Source organism: Palaemon carinicauda, chromosome 17 (genome assembly GCF_036898095.1).
Source record: "Palaemon carinicauda isolate YSFRI2023 chromosome 17, ASM3689809v2, whole genome shotgun sequence".
Lineage (NCBI taxonomy): Eukaryota > Metazoa > Arthropoda > Malacostraca > Decapoda > Palaemonidae > Palaemon > Palaemon carinicauda.
In genome coordinates, this window is record NC_090741.1 from 80,103,063 (window position 1) to 80,110,977 (window position 7,915).

Below are 7,915 nucleotides of genomic sequence, written 5' to 3' on the forward strand. Positions count from 1 at the left end.
AAGTCTGGAATGTAAAAGAGTTAGCTGTCTTACAGATTGGGTAAAAAGGCTTTCTAGGTAATTGATAGCGGTATTGAAATCCGGCCAATAAAAAAAAAAATAATTAGCTAAATATTCAGACTTCGAATAGAATGAATAGTCTTCTGTAAAAAGAAACAAATCTATGAATTATTGTCAATAAAACAAAAACAATATTTATGTCATGACCCAATGGTTGCAGTAAACAAGTACAGATGCTCATGAAATATTCCTTGCCCGCTCTGTTCTATTTTATTTTATTTTTTCCTTGTATATTTATATATATTCTTGTTAGGGAGTCAAAGGTAAGAATTAATTGAATTACTGATGTTCGATTGTTAGTGAAAATTGTGAAATTATCTTTGAAAATGAAGAGAATAAAAGAAAATGTTTTTAATTAGGTAAAGTTTAATACAAAAGATTTCCCGAAGAGATAGATTATGTTTTTCCTTGGTATCTGAATATTTCATGTTCTGAGAAGTATTGACGAATTATTATTTTCTTATGAGATTTTTCTCTTTTAGGTTTAGTGTTGCAAAAGATTTTCTTTCAATAGAGTTTTTGGCAGAGAAAAAAATAAATTCTTATATAAAATAAATTGATATTGAAAACAATGAACTTTTGTTATTTGAGATTTGCAATATGACGCTGTGCAAAGAATGTAAATATATTTTACTTTTAAAAAGAAACCAAGGTTTTTATTTTTTTTCCATATCGAATGAACTATACATTTTCTCGTCTTCCCGTCACATCCGGGAGTATGAAGACTTAACCATCTTCGCCAGATCGCCTCGAGGAAAAGATTTTTCTCTCCCACTCAATGAAAATGATAACAAAAACCACGAAGTATTGATACAAAAGAGAAAAGTATAATTTTGCAAAAGGAAAATAGAATATATCTGTTGGGACGGCGTCTTTGGTGTTCTCCTTCAGCGGGAGTAGAATAAAGCTTGCAGGACTTTCATGCAGCATTTGAGGAATATTTACTTGTCCTTAGGTCTGCAATATGGGCAAACAGAAGCTTTTTGCAAATGGTCTTTGCTGGGGATTGAGAAAAAAGCCTCCTTTTTACGAAAGCAGAAAGTGTCCCTTTATTCAGCTTTGATTATTTTTATATACATGTTTATATATGTTTTTTTTTTTTATTTTTTAATTAATGTTTTTTGTCTATCATGTTTTTTCACCTCATACAAAAATGCTTTGTTTGACTGTATATTTACTGATGGGATCAGCTTGTTTCTATGGAAACTATAGGTCTTTCTTCATACCATGTAAGAGAACTGTAATTGAATTTATTCAAATGTATTCACTGTCATTTGATTAACCGTAATTTCTCCAGCCTTTATATATATATATATATATATATATATATATATATATATATATGTATATATATTTATATATATATATATATATATATATTTTTGGGCTCAAGCCATGTCGTCCTGATGGAAGTTCCTATAGGGTAGCTTCCTAGGGTATATTACAACTACGGCGATATTCCCAGAGAATTTACCTTAAGGTACCAGAATTCTAACTCCTGGAGCGAGTATCCCTCGTGAAAGGGATATCGCGACATATCAGAGGACGTATTCTAGACACGTCACATGGCAATCTACGACCTGAATAGAGATTCGTCTCGTAGGAGGGAGATTGACGAGATACGAATTCGGGAAAGAAAAAGGGGAGCCGCTCCCAAGGCATCCCTATCCCCCGATTCGTATGCGTGCCTGGCGCCAATCCTGGCGCCATCTGTATTCCTTTTTGCGTAGCTTAACAACTCGGTGTTTTTTTCCTGTTTTTCTCGCAAATCTTGGATTTATTCGGCTTTTCATGGCTTCTTCGTCTTCGTTGGCCTCTGATAAGTTGAGTATAGTGTCTGTTATGTATAAATGTAGGCTCTTGGTAAATTTTGAGTGATTAATAGGATTAATCTTTGATACAAGAGCCGTAGCCTACCAGAGGTGTCCTGGACACTGTCACTCGCTAGGTATAAATTAGTTAGTCAGAGTGACATTCCTGGTTGTTTTGCTTAATAAAATTTAGCTATTTAGCTTTACATAGGATTTCCTTTCGTGCTTAGTATTATTTGGCGAAGTATTCGCCATTCTGGCCTACGCTAGGCCATGTAGCCTAGTCGTTTGGTCCTAGTACTTAATGCATGATTATGGTTTTTCCGAGTGTAATTAAAATTTTATTGAAGCTTTAGGCTATATTTTATACATTTAGACTGTGTGGAATATTTCCAAGATTGTATACGTGAGAGTTTCGGTGAATTAGGTAATCGATTCTCTTAGTGCCTAGGCTAATTGCTTATGGAACCTTAGTATACTTTATCATACTCCCCGGTTGCTTTCTTTTCTTCGGAGAAGGTATGCAATCCCTTTCCCTCTGTTTAAGCCTTGGGCTTATCCCTAAGTGGTTTTTTCCGAATTTATTTTCGATAAAACTATACTAGGGTGTTACTGTACCTTCCTGTTCCTGCTGAGTCTGGTTCAAAGAGGGACAGAACAACAGAGTTTTTAGTCTGAGTCCGTGTTGTTTGGCTTGGGGCAGAGTCTCCCTCGCTGACCTAACACTTACAAAGGGAGCTGAGCTCCCTTAGGTCACTGTCGAAGGTTTCTGTAGTTATGATTCCTTCTTGTGTGATCGACCAGACTAAGTCCTGTTGCTGTTCTCGGGGAGGATAAATCTTCCCTTGGGAGTTGCAACGCCTTCCTTGCTTTGGTGCTCTGGAAGCTGGCAGGTATTATACTACTGCGCTGGCACTTTCCCTTAGATCTCCCTTAGGCTAAGACAGAGTTCTTGGCTGCGGGTGATCTGTCACTAAAGCAAGGTTGGCAGGACCCTCTTGTCCCTTCCCCCTCTATCTCCGTAATGGCCTAGCCATTACTGTACTGTACCTTGCCGGCCGGCAGAGCTGGCCGGCAGGGGTATTACTGTACCATATGTCATTCTACTTCTGGACCTAGTATAGGTTGGGATATGGATTGACTAAGCCCATTGCCGGCCGGCAGAGACGCTGGACGGCAAGGGTCTTATGTTTTCGAGTGCTGCCCGGACCTCTCTTGGTCCCTCATCCATGCCTGCCGGCAGAGCCGGACGGCATTGGTCAAGGAAGCCTGAATTAAGTTTCTCCCCTTCCTTATATGCACTCTTTCGGTTGCCGGGCTTGGGGGGTTGTGTACACTCTTATCCCGGCATCCATTTTATTTTCTTCTAGTGCTGTACCTGTCCCGGCAGCCGGCCTATGAGGCCGGCTGCCGGCCTGTGAGGCCGGCAGCCGGGCAGGGGTAGTCTTCTGGTTCTTTTGCTGCCGGCTGGCATCGGTCTTGTACCTTTGCCGGCCGGCTTATGTCAGTCCTTGTCTGCCGGTCACCAAGAGTGTGGCCGGCAGCTGGGTACTACCTTGTGTAGTTACTGGCCGGCAATCATTGCCGGCCAACACTGGCTGTTACTGGCCGGCAGCTCCTGCCGCCGGCACAGGCATTTGAACCAGAGGGCTGCCGCCCTATAGCTGTTAAGTAGTATACTTTAAAGCTAATTGTGGTGTGTGCCGGCCGGCAAAGGCAGGCCGGCACACATCCTCCTATACTGTACTAGTATTCTTCTGTATAGCATATACAGTAAGAAGAAAACTATAGTAAAAGTTTAGGTACAGCACTGTATCTTCTAACACTATTGTGTTTTCTTACACAGCCCTTTGCTGTTGCCCTCAGACAGGAAGCAGAGTTCTTCCCCGTCTATTATCCAGGATTTTTAAAATCATTGCCTAGGTGTGAGCTCCACCTGTTTCCTCTGGAAACCTTGCATTGGTTACTCTAGTAGAGATAAACCATTTTTGATTTTATTATCCGGAAGGCTGCAACAATGGGTTGTGAGGGAAACACAAGTGTGTGTCTTTCATTTATGAATTGTTATGCTATAATATGCATATCCAGTGATACATAGTTCACTTGATACTCATGGAAATTTCTTCTCTTTACAGGAGGACCCTCCGAAGTGCGGAAATGTTTTCTGCAATGTCCGCAGCAAAAACCTCTGCGGACATGAGTGTTGTAGGAGACACGCAGCATGCGCTGTCTCCAAGGATGATCTCCAGTATTGGGACCCTCAGGTATGTACTGTATGCACTAACCTGATTACTGAGGCTTTTGATTCCCCTAGAACGGCGGAATCAAGGGATATAGCTAGGGAAAAGCTTCGTACTTGGGTAAGGGGCTTCAAGAAGAACACCTCTGGCCCTTATCTTCCAAGTGAGAAGATGAGGGCGTATCTTTTTCCCCAGGCATCAGCTGAGGCAGTGATTCCCCAGCCTCAAGAGGAGATCCTTCAAGATCAAGTCCAGGTGGACGAGGAAGTCGCAGATGCGATGCAAGACATCCAGTTGTGTGACAGGATGTCTGACCTGGACGATCGTTTGGAAGAAGACCTCCTGGCAGAAGGTCAGGATCAAGTCCAAACCCCGGATGTCGTAGAGGATGAGGTCGACGAGGTGTCGGCTACTCCGGTTCAGATGCCGGAGCCTATCCCCTCAACATCGGCTGGCCTCCCAGTAGAACTGGGACAGGCCCTCTCTTCGATTGTTGGAATGATCCAACAAATGCAGAAGGAGAATCAGGAGAAGGCGGCTGCAATGGAACTGCGTATGCAGTCCCTGGCAGAATCACATGGGCCCCGGAAAAGGCTCAATGTGAAAGACCTTCCCATATGCTCAGATGCTAACCCATGGAGGTAAGCTGAGCACATGCCGATGACGACTGGAAAGATCGTCATTTCGGATAAGCTGGGTTCAGTTCCCCTAGAGGAGGTAGAATTCTGGCCCAGCAAGGCATCATATCCGGACTGCTATGTCCGGCTGAAAAAAGAACCAGCTTCAAGGGAGGAGACAGAGCCGAAGGAGGTCATTGTTATGGACCACGCTAAGGCTCAAGCCCTACTTTCATCCTCGATGAAAGAGAGGGGCTTCTCGAATTCGAAGGTAGCTGCATTGAGCAAGAAGCTCCCTTCGTTTGTGTCCTCTCCTGATAGAGCCTTCCCCTTTTTACAGAAAGGGTTTACGGCTGTCCTAAAGGCAGTCGAGGCCGGCAAGCCTTGCCCCTCCCTGGAGGAGTGCAAACCCTTGTCGCTGGCTCTACCTATGGACCACAAAGACTGGAAGGATGTCCATCTAACATTCTCAGTGGGAAAGTTGGAGGCTGATATTGCCGGACGGCAATTCGGCGAGGACCTCCCCAAGCTGTCCGAATCTCTTTTACGAAGAGAGTTCGAGACAAAAGAAAGACTGGCTGCCTCAATGTCTCATCAGACTACTCTCGAGACGATGGCAAGTGACCCCAAGGTCCATGAAATGTTCATGGTAGTGGCTAAGTCTCACTTAGCCACAGTGACGAAGGACCTTTATAACTTCGTCAAGGCAAGGAGAGCTTGCAGGGAGTTCGTGTTCACCGGGGCTTCGGTGAGACACGAGCCAAGGAAGTTAATCTCCTCCAACATTTGGGGAAAAGACCTTTTCCCTACCGATGTGGTCAAAGAGGTTGTTGATAAGGCCGCCGTGGAGAATAGAAATCTTCTCCAGAAGTGGGGCCTGGCTATCAAAAGAAAATCTTCCCCGGATGAGGGTCCTCAACCAAAGAGGAAGAATATGAAGACTAGGCTACCATCTCGGCCAGCCAAGCCTTATAGACAGCAACAGCAACTGCAATTGCCTTTGCCTCCAGTGCCCCAGTTGGTGGCACAAACCCCGACTGCCTTTCAGTGGGTACCCCAGGCGGTGCCAGGTCAGTCAACCACATTCGCCCCAACGTTCGAAGGACAGTCTTCTTCCTTTCGTGCAAAACCTAGAGGAGCAGCCAGAGGCTCGTCTAGGCGCCCCTCAAGGGGAAGGGGATTCAGAGGTGGTCGTGGTCAGGGAGGCAAGACCTCAGGACGGCAGTCCAAGTGAAATGATACCGGTAGGAGGGAGACTGATGAAATTTTGGGATCGCTGGACCTTCGATCCCTGGGCCCAAAGCCTACTCAAGAATGGACTGGGTTGGAGCTGGTACAGCACTCCACCCCCATGCCTTCGGTTTTTCCAACACTCCACCCCCATTTTGGAGGAGTACGTTCAAGAACTGTTGGAGAAAAATGTGATCCGAAAGGTGAAGTCCATCAAATTCCAAGGGAGGCTGTTTTGTGTTCCCAAGAAAGACTCGGAAAAGCTCAGAGTCATTCTGGACTTGTCACCACTCAACAAGTTCATAGTGAATTGCAAATTCAAGATGCTAACACTGCAACACATAAGGACCTTACTGCCCAAGAGGGCATACTCAGTCTCTATAGACTTGTCAGACGCCTATTGGCACATTCCAATCAGCCGTCGACTCTCCCCCTACCTAGGATTCAGGCTACAACGAAAACTGTACGCCTTCAGAGCCATGCCATTCGGGCTAAACATAGCCCCAAGGATTTTCACGAAGCTTGCGAGCGCAGCTCTCAAACAATTACGCCTAAAGGGAATTCAGGTAGTAGCCTACCTGGACGACTGGCTGGTGTGGGCAGCATCCGAGACCGAATGCTTGCAAGCTTCCAGTCAGGTGATCCAGTTCCTAGAGTACCTAGGCTTCAAGATCAACAAGAAAAAGTCTCGACTTTCTCCATCTCAAAAGTTCCAGTGGCTGGGAATCCACTGGGACCTTTTGTCACACAGTTTCTCCATCCCAATGAAGAAAAGGAAGGAGATAGCGGGCTCTGTCAAGAGACTTCTAGATTCCAAAAGGATATCAAGACGCGAACAGGAGAGGGTACTAGGCTCTCTCCAGTTTGCTTCAGTGACAGACCCAGTGCTGAGAGCACAGCTAAAGGATGCAACCGGAGTTTGGAGAAGGTATGCATCAAACGCGCGAAGAGACCTGAGAAGACCAGTGCCGCCTCGGCTACGTACTCTTCTCAGACCTTGGTCCCAAGCCAGACATCTAAAGAAGTCTGTTCTTCTTCAGCCACCTCCCCCGTCGTTGACGATTCACTCAGACGCCTCAAAGGAGGGATGGGGAGGTCACTCTCATCGGAAAAAAGTCCAGGGGACTTGGTCCAAGCTATTCAGGACCTTTCATATAAACTTTCTAGAAGCTATGGCAGTGCTCCTTACCTTAAAGAAAGTCTCCCCGCGTCACTCGATCCACATAAGATTGGTGACAGACAGCGAGGTGGTTGTGAGATGCTTGAATCGACAAGGGTCGAGGTCACCACCTCTCAACCAAGTGATTTTAGCCATTTTCCGATTGGCGGAAAAGAAGAAGTGGTACCTGTCGGCAGTTCACCTTCAAGGAGTCCGCAATGTGACAGCGGACGCTCTATCCAGGTTCACACCGATAGAGTCGGAATGGTCCTTAGACGCAGGATCATTTTCCTTCATTCTGAATCAAGTCCCAGAACTGCAAATAGACCTCTTTGCGACGAAAGACAACAAGAAGTTGCCCCTGTACGTGTCCCCGTACGAGGACCCCTTAGCGGAAGCAGTGGACGCAATGTCCCTCGACTGGAACAGATGGTCCAGGATTTATCTGTTCCCTCCTCACAACCTTCTGTTGAGGGTCCTCAACAAACTGAGATCCTTCAAGGGGGGTAGCGGCAATAGTGGCCCACAAGTGGGCGAACAGCATGTGGTTCCCCTTGGCGTTGGAACTACAGATGAAGTTCGTGCCGCTACCACATCCAGTTCTGACCCAGCGAGTCCAGAAGTCGACTGTCTGCGCTTCATTACAGAAAACCCAGACCCTGCAGCTCATGATTTTCTCGCCCTAGCGGTGAGAAAGCGCTTCGGGATTTCGAAAGCCAGCATAGACTTCCTAGAGGAATACAAGTGCAAATCGACTAGAAGGCAATATGAGTCATCTTGGAGAAAATGGGTGGCCTT